The sequence below is a fragment of the Delphinapterus leucas genome, unplaced genomic scaffold (assembly GCF_059928025.1).
Source record: "Delphinapterus leucas isolate spDelLeu-1000000601 "Yukka" unplaced genomic scaffold, BTC_Dleu_Yukka2 spDelLeu_asBTCV2_sq25, whole genome shotgun sequence".
Lineage (NCBI taxonomy): Eukaryota > Metazoa > Chordata > Mammalia > Artiodactyla > Monodontidae > Delphinapterus > Delphinapterus leucas.
Window position 1 is genome coordinate 7,624,537 of NW_028322234.1, and position 15,778 is coordinate 7,640,314.

The 15,778-nt window shown below is 50.9% G+C and overlaps 1 protein-coding gene across 4 annotated transcripts in view; it reads right to left on the reverse strand.

Annotated features, from left to right (window-relative positions):
• The window catches only part of ELL (elongation factor for RNA polymerase II), an 81,668-nt gene that overhangs the window by 29,669 nt on the left and 36,221 nt on the right, over window positions 1–15,778 (reverse strand). The gene's annotated exons all lie outside the window — the stretch shown is intronic.

Below are 15,778 nucleotides of genomic sequence, written 5' to 3' on the forward strand. Positions count from 1 at the left end.
CACCACCAGCCAGGAGGCAGGCTGATGAGGTGACGCCCTGCCCCCCAACACCCTGGCAGGACAGAGCCCAACGCCTGCCCAGCTCCCACGTCACAGCTTCAGAGCAGCTTGTCACTGCACTTGGAGTGGCGGAATTTCCAAATGTCACAAGAAAAAATACACCAAAAAACTCAAAATAATTCAAGCTTTAGCTATTCAGAGATCAGCCTTCTGGTGGAATTTTAGAAAGAACACGGATCCAGATGGAGGGTCGCACCTCTTTTTCTCATCTATCTTGGGGCTCTCAGCACCCACCTTCTGTGTAGCAGACATCACCCGACAGGGTGGTGCTGGTTTGTCACCACAACCCCTTCCCTCTACCCCCAAACCCACAGGGCCCAAATTGGCCTCTGTGCCCACTGTCCTCCCCAGTTCCTCCACAGGGTGCCAAAGTCTTGGGCTCTCCCACCTCCATCAGAGCCCACCTCTCAGGTCTCCACCCTAGCGCCCCCTAGAGGGAGGGGAGGCTCTCCCACCTGGGCCCTCCCACGTCTCTCTCAGAGCATCTGGAGTGGCTACCTGTCTGCTCCCCACCCAGAATGTCAGGCCCACCGCAAGCCCTGGGTGGGTAGAGGAGCTACATACATGTGGGGAGAACCAACCAATGGGCAGACTGGCATCTTGGTGCCCGTGACCCCGTCACCAACTGGGCCAAGGGCTGTAGGCATGTGAGGGAGACAGGGCTCAGCCAGCTTGGACCCTGTGGGCCACACACTCACCCCACTTTGCTTACCAGGAGCCTCCCCTTTTGCCAAGGATCTCCAAGGACTCTGCCATTTGGAGCAGACCTGAGAGGTCACACGGAGCTCTAGCACTTACCTCCATGGGATCTGACCCCCCAGAAACCACCCCACACTTCTAAAGCACAACACTCCTCACCGCCAGGATATGTAATATATATATAATATGGGACGTCCCATATTATATATATGTAATATATATATAATATGGGAGGTCCCATATTATATATAATATGGGAGGTCCTCCAGCCCCTTGTGCTGCTCTAGCCCCTGCAGGCACAAGGGCCACCGTGCTGCTGAGACAGGGGCCAGGCTCCCTTCAAAGCAGGCTCAGGACCAGATGACCCGTCCCGCAAACCACAACCAGACCACTGCCTGGGCTGCTGTTCAGAGTACTAGAGGAGCAGCACCGGTGGGGGCCCCGCCTAGCTGGGCCCCTGCAGGTGCAACATTTAAGTGGCCTCTGCTTGGAAATGGGTTAAAGACAGAGATCAAAAAGAAGACCTGGGCTTCCCTGGTGGCGCAGTGGTTGAGAGTCCGCCTGCCGATGCAGGGGACACGGGTTCGAGCCCCGGTCCGGGAGGATCCCACATGCCGTGGAGCGGCTGGGCCCGTGAGCCATGGCCGCTGACCCTGCGTGTCCGGAGCCTGTGCTCCACAATGGGAGAGGCCGCAGCAGTGAGAAGCCCGCGTGCCGCAAAAAAAAAAAAAGACCTGCAGGTGGCCAATAAGCACGGCAGAAGCCCTTACTCATCAGTGAGGAAGAGACGGCGCAGGCACCTACTGGGCTAGCTAAAAGAAAAAAGACAACACCCCAGAGCCCTCGTCCCTTACTGGTGGGAACATACAAGGTGCTGTAGGAAAGTCTGGCAGTTTCTTAAAAGGCTAAACACAGAGTTACCACATGACCCAGCAATTCCATTCCTAGGGATATACCCAAGAGAAATGAAAATATATGTCTGCACAAAAAACATACATAAATGTACATAGCAGAATTACTCTTACTATTCAAAAAATAGCCAACAACCCAAATGTCCATCAGTTGGTGGACAGAGAAACAACAGAATACTACCCAGAAATAAAAAGAAACGAACTCCTGATGGACACAACGTGGACAAACCTCAAAGCCACCAGCTAAGTGAGAGGAGCCCAACATATGACACCACACGATGGATGATTCCATCTATATAAAGTTCCAGAAAAGGCAAAACTAAAGATCAGTGAGTGCCTGGAAGTGGGGAGTGGCTGCAGAAGGGCTGGAGGGAACTTCTTGGGTAGAACATTAACACTCACTGACTATACACCTAAAATGGGGAAGTTCTATGGGTTACAAATGATGCCTCCATAATGCTGTGACCTGCCCTAGGGCATACAGAGGGTCTTTCTCTGAAGACTCATGTGGGCTTTGAGGAACACCACCTGAACATGGGGAGAGACTCCCGTCTGTTAACCATTTTCAGTGCAAGAGTGATATAAAGTGGGTGGAAGGGAAACAGCAGAACACACAAGAACACAGCAAAGACAGCGTCAAGGTAAAGCCACCCTGTCGGTCGTTATTACGGAGCTCTCTACTGACATCACCTGATCATGAAAGCTAGGAAGTCAGGGTGTTCTTGACCAAGGAACAGCAAGTGCAAAGCCCGGAGCAGAGACGTGGGACACCATGGTAGTAAAGAGCATGCAGGACTTGGTTCTCATGCCCCCAGATCTCTCGGTCCAGACCTCTATGCAAGACTCAGCTCGGGGCTAACCATAGCACCATGTGTGTCTGTCATCCACACACAGCAAAGCCTCTGTGTTCCAGGGGCTTGGGGGACAGGGGCCATGACGTCAGCAATGACGCGAGCCTGGATTTAGGTAGCGAAGGAGAGGAACTAAGAAGGGTGCACCTTCCCAGAAGAGACTCCATCAGGGCAGCCCCCCTGGTGCCTGGCTGACTCGATGGTGTGGTGGGCCATCCTCCCCCTGGATCACACGCTCCCTGTGGGCCATCTAGTGAAGCATTTAACTGGCCTAGTTGTCAAGCAAGTTATTTGGGAGACTCCTTTCTCACAAAGTCATTCAGTTCCCAAGGGCACCAAGAGTAAGACTTTATACTGTAGAGCAGTTAGCCAAGAGGTCTAAAATCCCAAGCTTCCTCCACTATGCCAGGAGGGCTGGCTTCAAGTGTGTGTCCCCATGCCGCCTGACTTTCATCACAGAACCAGGGTCCGGGCCACATGGGTTCTTGTGGTGTCTCCTCCCTCCAGTAGGAGGATCAGGCCAGGTCCTTCTCATCAACAACAGAGCAATTCACTCATACCACTGTGCGCGTGTGCGTGCATACGGACACGCGTGCGCACACACACATGTAGGTGATGGGCCACCTGTCTATCGTTATTAGCAAAAAAGACACCAAGCCAAGACCTGTCTAAATTCCACCAGCCCCTGTGCCAGCAGAGGGGACAAGAGCCCCCATTTGGAAGACTTTGGAACAAAAAGAGGAGTCAATGACACTTGGTCAATGACTGAGGTGTATTCTTTTTTCTTCTTTTCCATTTTTTTGGGTCACGCTCCACGGCTTATGGGATCTTAGTTCCCTGACCAAAGATGGAACCCGCACCCTCGGCAGTGAAAGCAGAGAGTCCTAATCACTGGACCGCCAGGGACTTCCCCTGAGGTACGTTCGTTTGTTTGTTTTATAAATTTACTTATTTATTTTATTTATTTATTTTTGGCTGCGTTGGATCTTTGTTGCTGTGCGCGGGCTTTCTCTAGTTGCGGCGAGCGGGGGCTACTCTTCGTTGTGGTGCACGGGCTTCTCATTGCAGTGGCTTCTCTTGTTGCAGAGCCTGGGCTCCAGGCGTGCAGGCTTCAGTAGTGTGGCACGTGGGCTCAATAGCTGTAGCTCACGGGCTCTAGAGCGCAGGATCAGTAGTTGTGGCGCATGGGCTTAGTTGCTCCGTGGCTGTTTGTTTACTGACTGACTGACTGACTGGCTGCACCTTGCAGCTTGTGGGATCTTAGTTCCCTGACCAGGGATTGACCCCGGGCCCTCAGCAGTGAAAGCACAGAGTCCAAACCATTGGACCGCCAGGGAAGTCCCTCCCCTGAGGTGTATTCTAATGGCACTCAGCCCATGCTGCCGAACAGCTGGCGACCAAGAGCAGTCAAAAGCACATGTGCTGGCACCAGAGGGCCCACCCTCAGTGATCTGGGTTAATGCAGCTGCCTAAGCTGGCTGTGGCTCTCGCCCATCAGTTTTCCTCTGTCCTGGGGGCAACAGCCTTGATCCTTTCTGCAGACCTTTCCACATGGGGTGCCTGTAGGTAAGCTGCCTGCTCACCACTGTGTCCCCTGCATCCGGTTTCCAGGAGGAAACACAGGCACTGGCCAGGGCACCTCTCCAAGGGCTGCAGGAGTCTCTGATTTTGGAGTGTCCTGCACACTGGCATGTGACCATCCCACCTGTCACAGACTCCCAGCTTGGAGGCCCAATAACATTTTAATGAAGCACCACAAAATTAAAATTTTTACAAGAAGGTTTAAGAAAAGAGAATTTTCTAAAGTGTTCTAAAGTGTACTTAAAAACTACTTGTGCGTCTTCAACATCCACCAAAGTGGCCTTTGGCACATACTGTTTTGTTGTGGCGTAGGGGCTACTTGAAATGGAGATCTGTTTTAGATCAAAACAGAAGTTTTCAGGTGCTTACTGTGAAGCAAATACACTTTACTTGAATTACTCAAAGTGCATCCAGCCCTGTCACCTCCAAGAAACTATCGGAAGGAAGCTGGTCACGTGATAAACTCATCGGCTCTCTCCCTTCCTTCTGAGTCAGGTTCAAAGTGGGGCAGGTAGTCTGAGGGTAACCCCAAGTGCCGTGGGCCCCTCTGGAAACCCTGTCATATGGGTCGCTCACAATGACAGAGGTGCCTCCCAGCACCTGGGGCCATGGCCCCACTTCCACCCTCTGCTGTTAAACAAGGCAGGACAGGACCATCTGGGCTAATTCCCGCTCCAACCAGCAAGCTGCAGTGGACGCCAATGGGGACCCTCACTTGGAGGTTGCTGGGTGTCCACTGGGTGCGCTCAGGACACAAGCCCCACCCATCAAAGGCCTGTGCCTGACTCCAGTGGGTGGCCACTGGGCTGGTGGGAGGAGGAGTGGCTGTGGTCTACCAGCAGCGCTGCACACTGTGCAGGTCTGATGCTGGCTGCTCCTGAAGGCTCCGGGGAAACCTGGGCAGAGCAGCCTCAAGGCCCCAGGCCGGCAACTTCCAACCTCCTGTAGGCAGGCCACACTGAAAGCCAAAGATCCAGGATCCCTGAGGAACAGCCCGCCTGCACTTCCCTTGTCTTAACAGCCTGGTGAAGGCTCGGGACCCAGGGCCATCCTGAGCAGGGGGGGCACCACGGGACCAGGGCACATGGCACCCAGGAACACATCCTGCAGGCCGCAGGCTAAGAGCTGCATTTAGGCTTGTTATTGCTAAACTCCACCACAAACCTCAAGCATCAGAGAGGGTCAATTGACTCGCCCAAACCCACACAGGGCCAGGATCCAACTCCACCTGCCACCTCCACGGTTCTCTGTGCTGGGTGGTACACACATTTGCAGCCTCCTGTTCTCTGAGCCTTTCAGGGACTTGTAGGCTGACCCCAGGAGGACACAGCCACGTCTGCTGCAGTCACCTCCAACCTTCTGTCTGGGGATTTTGGTGATTAGGCCGGTGACTCATGCCCTGCACTCCACTTAGAGGGGGCAGGCCTTTCCACCACTGGAAGGCCATGGTGGGCCACCCAAGCCCAGGAAATATTCACTGGAGGGGTGAATGGACAGATAGCTGTCCCGTTGAATCTTCTCAGTTTCTTCACAAGCAGGCCCCCATGTCAGGGCCAGACAGACCACCTGGGACCAGACAAGCCATCCACTGGTGACAACTAGGGTGCTGGACAAAACACACAACAATGCTTTCAAAGTGAATGCAGGCAGCACTGGCCAGAGATGTGAAAGAAGGGAAACGGCCAAGGGAGCCTCTGGACTGCTCAGCTCGCTGCCTCCAGGAACCTCTGGACCACGGGCCAGGGAGGCCGAAGGAACTGCATGTGTGGGCAGAGGCCCATGAAGGTAGGGACAGTGCAGAGGGACAGCTCCTGGCACCTGCAGGGGGCCTTGAGCTGCTGCCCAGGAAGGCTTCGGGTCTCTCCCTGGGCTGGGGCCCCAAGCCCAGGAATATGGGCCAGGAGACGCCATAGACAGCCAGCCCAGAGGAGTCCTCGCTGCACCGCTCGGCAGTGGAGCTAAACCAGCCCTCATTTAAGGGGTTCTCTTATTCCCCTTACTAAGAAATCTCAAAAACAAGCTTCCCCAAGATCAGCTGATCCACTGCTAACCAAACTGCCTGCCAGCAGCCAGCAGAACTGACACGCTTTAAGACAATAAAATCCAGCAGACAATCCCATGGAATCTACAACACACAGTATCCAAAACCCACAACTCTCCAGACATGTGAAGCTGTAGAAAAATGTGAACCTTAACCCAGGAGAAAAATCAGTCAATGGAAACAGACCCAGAAAGGACAGAGAAGATGGAATTATCAGACAAGGGTTTCACTTTAGAGCAACTATTCTAAATTTAAAATGCTCAAGGGCTTAAAGGGAACCTTGAACTGGTGAGAAGAGGAATATGAAGTACCAGAGGAGAGTCACATGGAACTTCTTGAGCTGAGAAATGCAGTATCTTGATGAAATACTTACTGGGTGGGATTAACGTTAAACACTGTGGAAGAAAAGGTTAGTGAATCTGATGACAAAGTAATGTCAATTTACCCAAAATGAATCACACACAAAAAAATCTACAGGAAAATGAACAAAGCCTTGGTGAGCCCGGCTGCGTGTCTGAAGACTGTGGGAGGTGAGGAAGGCCAGCCCGTGGCCCTAGACGGTGGGAAATCCAGGCGTGGGAAGCATGAGGGGAGGAGTATTACCACGGGCGCCCAAGGCCAGTCTGTGTGAGTAGGAACACGGAAAAGCCGAAGTAGTGCCCGGACATGAGGAAGACGTCCAGATGTCTCACCGCGGCAATGAGCGCCGCGAGGCTGCGTGGGACGTTCTGGAACCTTGCCATGGAGTGCTGCGTAGATGGCGGTGCGGGGCCATGGCCCAGAAACGTATGTTAGGTGAAAACTGTCTTCCCACGCCGCTTGCACACTCCGACAAGAACTCTGTAGATATGCGTGTGTGCATGCATATGGGAAAATAAAAAGATTACTAAAAAAAAAAAAAAAAGCCATGGTGAACTGTGGGACAGTACTAAGAATTCCATTATACATGTAACTGGAATCCCAAGGGCATGATATCCAAAGAAATAATGGCCTCAAACCCCCAAATGTGACAAATACTATAAATCCACTGACCTAAGAAGCTCCAGCAGAAAACAAAGAACCACGTGGCAACACACCATAAGCAAACAAGTGCAGCGGGCTGACTGATGCACCACAAACGGAGAAGCGCTCACGAGGCCAAATGTCAGAAACAAGCTCAGAGACCACAGAAGGACATCTTCAAAATACTGAGGACAGAACACTGCCAACCCAGAATTCCATATACAGTGAAAAGAGAAGGTGACATAAAGACTTGTTCAGACAAAGGCTGAGAGTCTATTTGTAGCAGATCTGCATTACAAGGAAGGTTCTGGAAGTTCTTTAGGAGGAAGGGAGAGTGACACCAGATGGACATGCACATCTGCGCAGAGGATGAAGACTGTCAGGTTATGGTGAACATTTATGAACATGAAAGACCTTTTTCTCATTATGTTTCTGTAAAAGATAATTGATAGTTGAAGGCATAAATAACAATAATGAAGTGTGGGATTTGGATGTGCAACACTAAATGGGTGGCAACCAGGGGCAAGGAGGAGGAGGGGGAGATGGGAGCAGACTGTCCCAGGGTCCTGACACCATCTGACCCACTGCAGGAGATTAACTGGGAGGGCATGGTCTCCCGGTGCCAGAGCTGACCCGGACCTCCTGCACCTCAGCTCTGGGGACGTGGAGCAGGTGGACTCGCACATTTGCCGCTGGACATGCTGAACGTGCACCTCTGGCCTGGTCGGACCATTTACCCGTTCTTGCCCTCAAGGGGTACTTCCCGAGCCTCGAGGGTCCCAGGCCATGCCTCACAGAGTGGGACAGCTGGACACAGAGAGGACACCACATGGCCGTGACTGCACACGGAAGGAACAAGTAAGGGGCACAGTGCACATGGCATAAGGAGATGAAGCGGAGATGCTGAGCTGGACTGCAGGCAGCAAGGGTGGCAGAGACAGCAGCCGTGGGTGAGAAGGCAAGGTTTTTGTTTTTTTGTTTTATTGATTGATTGATTGATTGGCTGTGTTGGGTCTTCGTTGCCGCGTGCGAGCTTCCTCTAGTTGCGGTGAGCGGGGGCTACCCTTCGTTGTGGTGCATGGGCTTCTCATTGTCGTGGCTTCTCTTGTTGCAGAACACGGGCTCTAGGCGCGCAGGCTTCAGTAGCTGTGGCATGTGGGCTCAGTAGTTGTGGCTTACGGGCCTTAGAGCTCAGGCTCAGTAGTTGTGGCGCATGGGCTTAGATTAGTTGCTCCACCGCGTGTGGGATCTTCACGGACCAGGGCTCGAACCCGTGTCCCCTGCATTGGCAGGCGGATTCTTAACCACTGTGCCACCAGGGAAGCCCGAGAAGGCAAGGTTTGAGGGCAGCCGTGGTATGAGCGAGACAGGGGTCCCCCTGGGTTCGTGGGCCCTCTCAGAAAGTAGATGTGGTACCAACAGTGTCTTCTGAGCAAACAGGCAGAGGTGTCTTTATAGTAGGACCAGCGTCACCCTCCAGACCCACCCAGCCTGCCCTGGACCCCAGCAGCTAGGACGCCCCTGGTGGTGCATGGGCTGAACGTGCAAACATGGTCTTTCCTTGAGTTCTGGCTGGCTGTTCCCTGCAGGAGCTGACAGCTCACAGGATCAGGGACGCACCGCTTGTTAGGGGTACCTGCCACCCTGTTACCTCCTCTACATTTTAGGGACCAAGAGGGACTGACGGACTAGCCCGGGCAATGCCCACTTCCCTGTCTCCTCAGCAGCTTTTGGGTCAGCCCTCAGACGGTGATTAACAAGCCACCAGGTAATGTAACTTCCCATGACACACACCCCCCAGGCACAACACCACCCATCTCCATGCCTGTCACACTTGGTACACGCACGGGCTACGCCTCAGGCTGGCAGCATTACACACGACACGCTTAGTCTCTTCAGACCCTCTGAGGGCTTGTGTCGCTCACATCACACGCTCACAGGTCACACCCTCCCCCGGGGCCAAGCTGCCCAGTGTGGCACCTCCTGAGCAGCAGGCACCGACCCCCACACCGGCCCTGTCAGCACCCCAAGTAGCAGAACACCATCCCCCATTAGCAGTGCAGGGAGGAAGAAACCAGGAGCTGCTCGGGACAAGTGTCACTGCTAGTGCCATGCTTTGACTGAGAGCCCAGGGCTGAGTTGGGAGGCCTGGCAGTGGTGGGCAGTGGGGAGGCCTCAACACAGCAGGGCAGGGGCGTCCGCGCCCTGAGGTCACTCAGCCCCCAGGCAGCTCCCCAATGCGGGGGGCGCAACTTGGGTGAAGAAACCTGTTTAATAAAGATGCTGATGCATGTAAGAAAAAACAGGGTGGGCACAGGGCAGTGACGGTCAGGGCAACAGGCAGGCCTGCGGGAGAAGGTGTGAATCCTGGCCCGAAACTCCTCTTCCCTAAGATGGGGCGAGGGCGAGAAGGAAGCTTACTGCCGGGATCCTCTTCTCTCTCCCCATGGAGAAGAACACTTACGAGGGTGAAGCAACAGGAAGTGGCTTACGAAATCCACCTCCAGGTCTAGCAACCAGTTTGTAGGAAGTGCAGTGGGTAAGGCAACAAGTTACACTTGCAGTTCTCCACTGGGTGACTGCCCCAGGGGACACTGGCGACACGCAGAGACATTTTAGGATGTCATGACTTGGTTGTGGGGGGCTGCTCCTGGCATCTGATGGAGGCCAGAGACTCTGCCCAACAGACTACGGTGTACAGGATGGTCCCACCACAGGGTAACCCAGCCCCAGATGTCAGTGAAGCCAAGGCCGAGAAGCCCTGAGCTAGCTGCTGCCACGTGGAAAGCAACGAGGACAGTGACTGCCAGGGCAGAACATGGGAAATTCCTTGGGACCGATGAACTGGTTTCTTCAACAGATGAATGGCTCGAGGGGAAGAATGGAGTGCTATAAATTACCACAGACTTAACACGAATGTCGCGTGTGGCTCTGCGTGGACCCTACTTGAACTAGCCTCAGTGAAGAGCCTGTGGAGAGCCAGCAAGGGTGCTCTCAGGGAGCTGCACGGAGGCGATGTCTAAAAAACACAAGTCTGTATCTGTTGACATTCAACACAGTGATTAAAATAGCCATGGATGAAATGAAAAGATACCTGGGATCGTTTTAAAGATGCTCTAGCAAACCAAACAAACCAAAAATGGGGAAATGAGGAGGGCACAGGGAAAAGTTGAGACAAGATGGGTAAAAGCTCAGAGGGTGAGACTGACAGCCAGGGGGCAATCGTTATTCTCATCTCTGTCCCACAACCCATGCACATACCCATGTGAAAAGATTTAAAATAAAAAGTGGAACAAGATAGAAAGCCCAGAGGTAAACCCACACACCTATGGTCAACTAATCTATGACAAAGGAGACAAGGATATACAATGGAGAAAAGACAGTCTCTTCAACAAGTGGTGCTGGGAAAAGTGGACAGCTACATGTAAAAGAATGAAATTAGAACACTCCCTAACACCATGCACAAAAATAAACTCAAAATGGATTAGAGACCTAAATGTAAGGCCAGAAACTATAAAGCTCTTAGAGGAAAACATAGGAAGAACACTCTTTGACATAAATCACAGCAAGATCTTTTTTGATCTACCTCCTAGAGTAATGGAAATAAAAACAAAAATAAACAAGTGGGACCTAATGAAACTTAAAAGCTTTTGCACAGCAAAGGAAACCATAAACAAGACGAAAAGACAACCCTCAGAATGGGAGAAAATATTTGCAAACGAATCAACAGACAAAGGATTTATCTCCAAAATATATAAACAGCTCATGCAGCTCAATATTAAAAAAACAAACAACCCAATCCAAAAATGGGCAGAAGTCCTAAATAGACATTTCTCCAAAGAAGACATACAGATGGCCAAGAAGCACATGAAAAGCTGCTCAACATTACTAATTATTAGAGAAATGCAAATCACAACTACGAGGTATCACCTCACACCAGTTAGAATGGGCTTCATCAGAAAATCTACAAACAACAAATGCTGGAGAGGGTGTGGAGAAAAGGGAACCCTCTTGCACTGTTGGTGGGAATGTAAACTGATACAGCCACTATGGAGAACAGTATGGAGGTTCCTTAAAAAACTAAAAATAGAATTACCATATGATCCAGCAATACTACTACTGGGCATATACCCAGAGAAAACCACAATTCAAAAAGACACACGCACCCTGATGTTCACTGCAGCACTATTTACAATAGCTAGGTCATGGAAGCAACCTAAATGTCCATCGACAGACGAATGGATAAAGAAGATGTGGTACATATATACAATGGAATATTACTCAGCCATAAAAAGGAACGAAATTGGGTCATTTGTTGAGACGTGGATGGATCTGGAGACTGTCATACAGAGTGAAGTAAGTCAGAAAGAGAAAAGCAAATATCGTATATTAACTCACATATGTGGAACTTAGAAAAATGGTACAGATGAACCGGTTTTCAGGGCAGAAATTGAGACACAGATGTAGAGAACAATCGTATGGACACCAAGGGGGGAAAGCCACGGTGGGTGTGTGTGTGTGTGTGATGAACTGGGCGATTGGGATTGACATGTATACACTGATGTGTATAAAACTGATGACTAATAAGAACCTGCTGTATAAAATAATTTTTAAAAATTTAAAAGTGCAGGACTTCCCTGGTGGCACAGTGGTTAGGAATCCGCCTGCCAATGCAGGGGACATGGGTTCAAGCCCTGGTCCGGGAAGATCCCACATGCTGCGGAGCAACTAAGCCCACGAGCCACAACTACTGAGCCCGCATGCCACAACTACTGAAGCCTGTGCACCTAGAGCCCGTGCTCTGCAACAAGAGAAGCCATCGCAATGAGAAGCCCGCGCACCGCAGCAATGAGTAGCCCCCGCTCACCACAACTAGAGAAAGCCCGTGTGCAGCAACGAAGACCCAACGCAGCCATAAATAAATATATATATATATATATATATTTTTTAACATCTTTATTGGAGTATAATTGCTTTACAATGGTGTGTTAGTTTCTGCTTTATAACAAAGTGAATCAGTTATACATATGTTCCTGTATCTCTTCCCTCTTGCGTCTCCCTCCCTCCCACCCTCCCTATCCCACAATAATTTTTTTTTTAAGTGTACATGTACAAGACCCTCCACCCAAGGCACACTGAATGGACGGTGTGGGAGGGTGTGAGGCTGGTGAGCACAGAGCTGGTGTTTCACGTGGGGGAAAGGGCTGGAGCCAGTGGAGGTGGAAGGACCATCAAGGACGGGGCAGATCTGGACACAGTCCCAGGATGCCCACCACTGGCTGAACGTGGGGAGCATCAGTACCCAACACTGCCCCTCTCGGTCCTGAAGTGCCCACAGGGGGCAGTGGCAACTGTGCCCCGGCAGCATGCTCCTGTGGCCTGAAGCCCCCGTAACTCAGAGGTGCCTGTGGAAAGTGACGGGAGGGAAGGCTTCTGTTCCTCCTTAAAGAGTCTGTCTTTCTGATTCTACAAAGCACAAACGTAGCCCTTGAGCTGATTCTGCAGAGCTGGGATCCAACCTCTCCTGAGCAGTGCGTGGCCAGCAAAGGGGGAGGTTAGGTCCTGAGAAAAAGCCTGTCAGCCAACCTCCTGGCAACTGTCCCCCAATTTCCAGTAAAGCAGAGACGATTGGGAAACGTCTTTCAGGAATCCTGCCTGCGACTTCCTGGCAGGTTCCGAGTGGGATGCTGAGACCACAGAGAGCTTAGACAGTGTCTGGGACCAAGAGGGGCCATTTGTGTGAACCACAGGCGGGTAGAAAGGCCTGGGATGCATCCCCAGATCAGTCCTGTGGGCGTGGCCAGCTCAGGGCCAAGCTGGGAAACCTGGGCGGACACACTGATAAGATTCTACCCTTACTTGATGAGGTCACAGCAGAGCAAGGGCATGGCAGGCCAGCACAGGGGCCCACAGCAGCTCCTCCCCTTGGCCGGGAGGACGGCACAACATTCATCATTATGTGAAGGGACATGTAAAGAAAGGCAAGAAAAGGAATTCCAAGTGGCCATAAGCCAGGTGTAAATCAGGACCCACATGGTGGCCAGCACAGCAAATATTTCTATCTAAAGTCACAGAAGTGCACAGAAAGTTTAGGGAAAAAATTTTAAGACATCCTGAGGATTAGAAAAACAGATGTAAATCACCTGCAACTGGCCCTGACACCTTCCCATGCATTTCTGTTTGCTCTTCTTGGGTCAGCAAATAAACATGGTCAGCACCAGACGGGCCACCTTCCTTTCTGCTGCAATTCCCACATGCCCACCTGTACTCCAACTCTCCCCTCATCCCCAGCGACCTCCAATCTGTGTTCTGTCCCTATGGTTGCATCTTTTCTAGAAGGTCATATAAATGGAATCATACTGTATTAGTTTCCTGTGGCTATGTAACAAGTCACCAATAACTTGGTGGCATAAAACAACAGAAGTTTATTCTCTCAGTCCTGGAGGCCAGAAATCAGTATCCTTGGGCTGAAATCAAAGCGTCACTGGCAGGGCTGACTTCCCTCCGAAGGTTCTAGGGGAGGATCCTTCCTAGCTTCTTCCAGCTTCTGGAGGCTCCAGGCATTCCATGGCTTATGGCCGCATCACTCCAACCTCTGCCCCTGTAGTCACATCACCTTCTCTTCCTCTGCATCAAATCTCTCTCTGCTCTCTCTTAAAAGGTCACTTGTGATCACAATTAGGGCCCATAAACCCAGGATAATCCCATCTCAGAATCCTTAACTCTTTAAAATAATTTTTTCTTGGCTTTTTTTTTGACCTAAACATAGATTTACATTTATCATATTTTACTATTGTTTTAAACTTTTAAAAACTTTTTTATTGAATGAAAAATTCTTTAAATTCTACAGTGCTTTACAATTTTCAGAAGTTTCACCCACATGATTTCAAATAATCCCATAATAACCCTTTTAAAAAAAATCTCCTACTCCTATACTGTCCCTCCCTGCTTCCCTCTCCCCACTGGTAACCACTGGTTTGTTCTCTGTATCTGTGAGTCTGCTTTAGAATCCTTAACTTACTCCCACCTGCAAAGTCGTTTTTTTCACACAAGGTCACATTCACAGCTTCCAGAGGTTAAGACCTGGACATCAATAGATAAGGGGGCCCTTATCCGCCGACCACACAATACTTAGCATAATGCCTTGGAGATTCAACCACGCTGCTGTCACCAGAAGTTCATTCCTTTTTACTGCTTAGTATTAACCCACCATATTATACTACAGTCTGTTCATCCATCTGCAGACTAAGTTAGGACACGGGGGTCATTTCCAGTTTGGGGGACTAATGAATCAACTGCTATACACATTCACATGCAGGTTTTTGTGCAGACACGCATTTTCATTTCACCTGATGAACCGCCAGAAGCGTGACGGCTGGGTCCGAATGGTAAGTGTATGTTTAACTTCATGAGAAATGGCCACACTGGCTTCCAGGGTGGCTGTACATTCTGCAGTCCCATCAGCAAGGAAGGAGAGTTCCACTTGCTCCCCGCCCATGTCAGGATTTGATGTTGTCAGGTTTTCTATTTTAGCCATTCTCGTAGGTGTGAAGTGGTATCTCGTGGTTTCAACTTGCACTTCCCTGATGACGTGGAATGTTCTCATGGACTAATCTGCCATTCTTGAATCTTTATGGTGAAGCTATACAAATCTCCAACGCATTTTTTAAAACTGGGTCATCTTATTATTGCGTTTTGAGAGTTCTTCTTATATCCTAGATACCAGAGCTTTAGCAGATGAGTTTTACAAAGATTTTTCTCCCAGTCTGTGGCTTGTCTTTTTATTCTCTTAACAATGTCCTTCAAAAAGCAGTCCTTAATTCTATTTTGTAAAATTAATTAATTAATTAATTTATTTATTTATGGCTGTGTCGGGTCTTCGTTGCTGCGCGCAGGCTTTCTCTGGTTGCGGCGAGCGGGGGCTACTCATCGTTGTGGTGCGCAGACTTCTCATCGCGGTGGCTTCTCTTGTTGCAGAGCACGGGCTCTAGGCGCGTGGGCTTCAGTAGTTGTGGCGTGCGAGGTCAGTAGTTGTGGCTTGCTGGCTCTAGAGCACAGGCTCAGTAGTTGTGCGGCACGGGCTTAGTTGCTCCGCGGCATGTGGGATCTCCCTGGGCCAGGGCTCAAACCTGTGTCCCCTGCATTGGCAGGTGGATTCTTAACCACTGCGCTACCAGGGAAGTCCTGCTCCTTTCTTTTCTTTTAAATGGCTCCATTTTATTAAAATCTTCTAAATTCTTACCAACTTCCCTCTCCTCTCCACAAAAAGAAGTTCCAGAGAACTGCTGGGTCCAACACCACCCCCACCCCAGATCCCACTGCAGGGTCTCTCTCAGATTCCCATGTCTGCATGCTCTCTGCATCATGACCCCAGACACTCCCTGGGTGCTGACCAGCCAGATGGTGCAGGGTTTGAGGACATCATCTGGTTTCAGCCTCACAACACCCGTGGGGTGGGGTGGGGTAGGTGGTGTCCTGCCTGCCCCTGACACCCCTGCCTCACCCTGAGCGGCAGCACATGCTGCTCCACTGCTCACACACCCATAAAGCCAACAAGTCGGGCCTAGGCCATGTGGGACCAAGACCACTCCCCTGCTGGGTCCCGTGTCCCTCGTGTGCCAGCCGACACGACT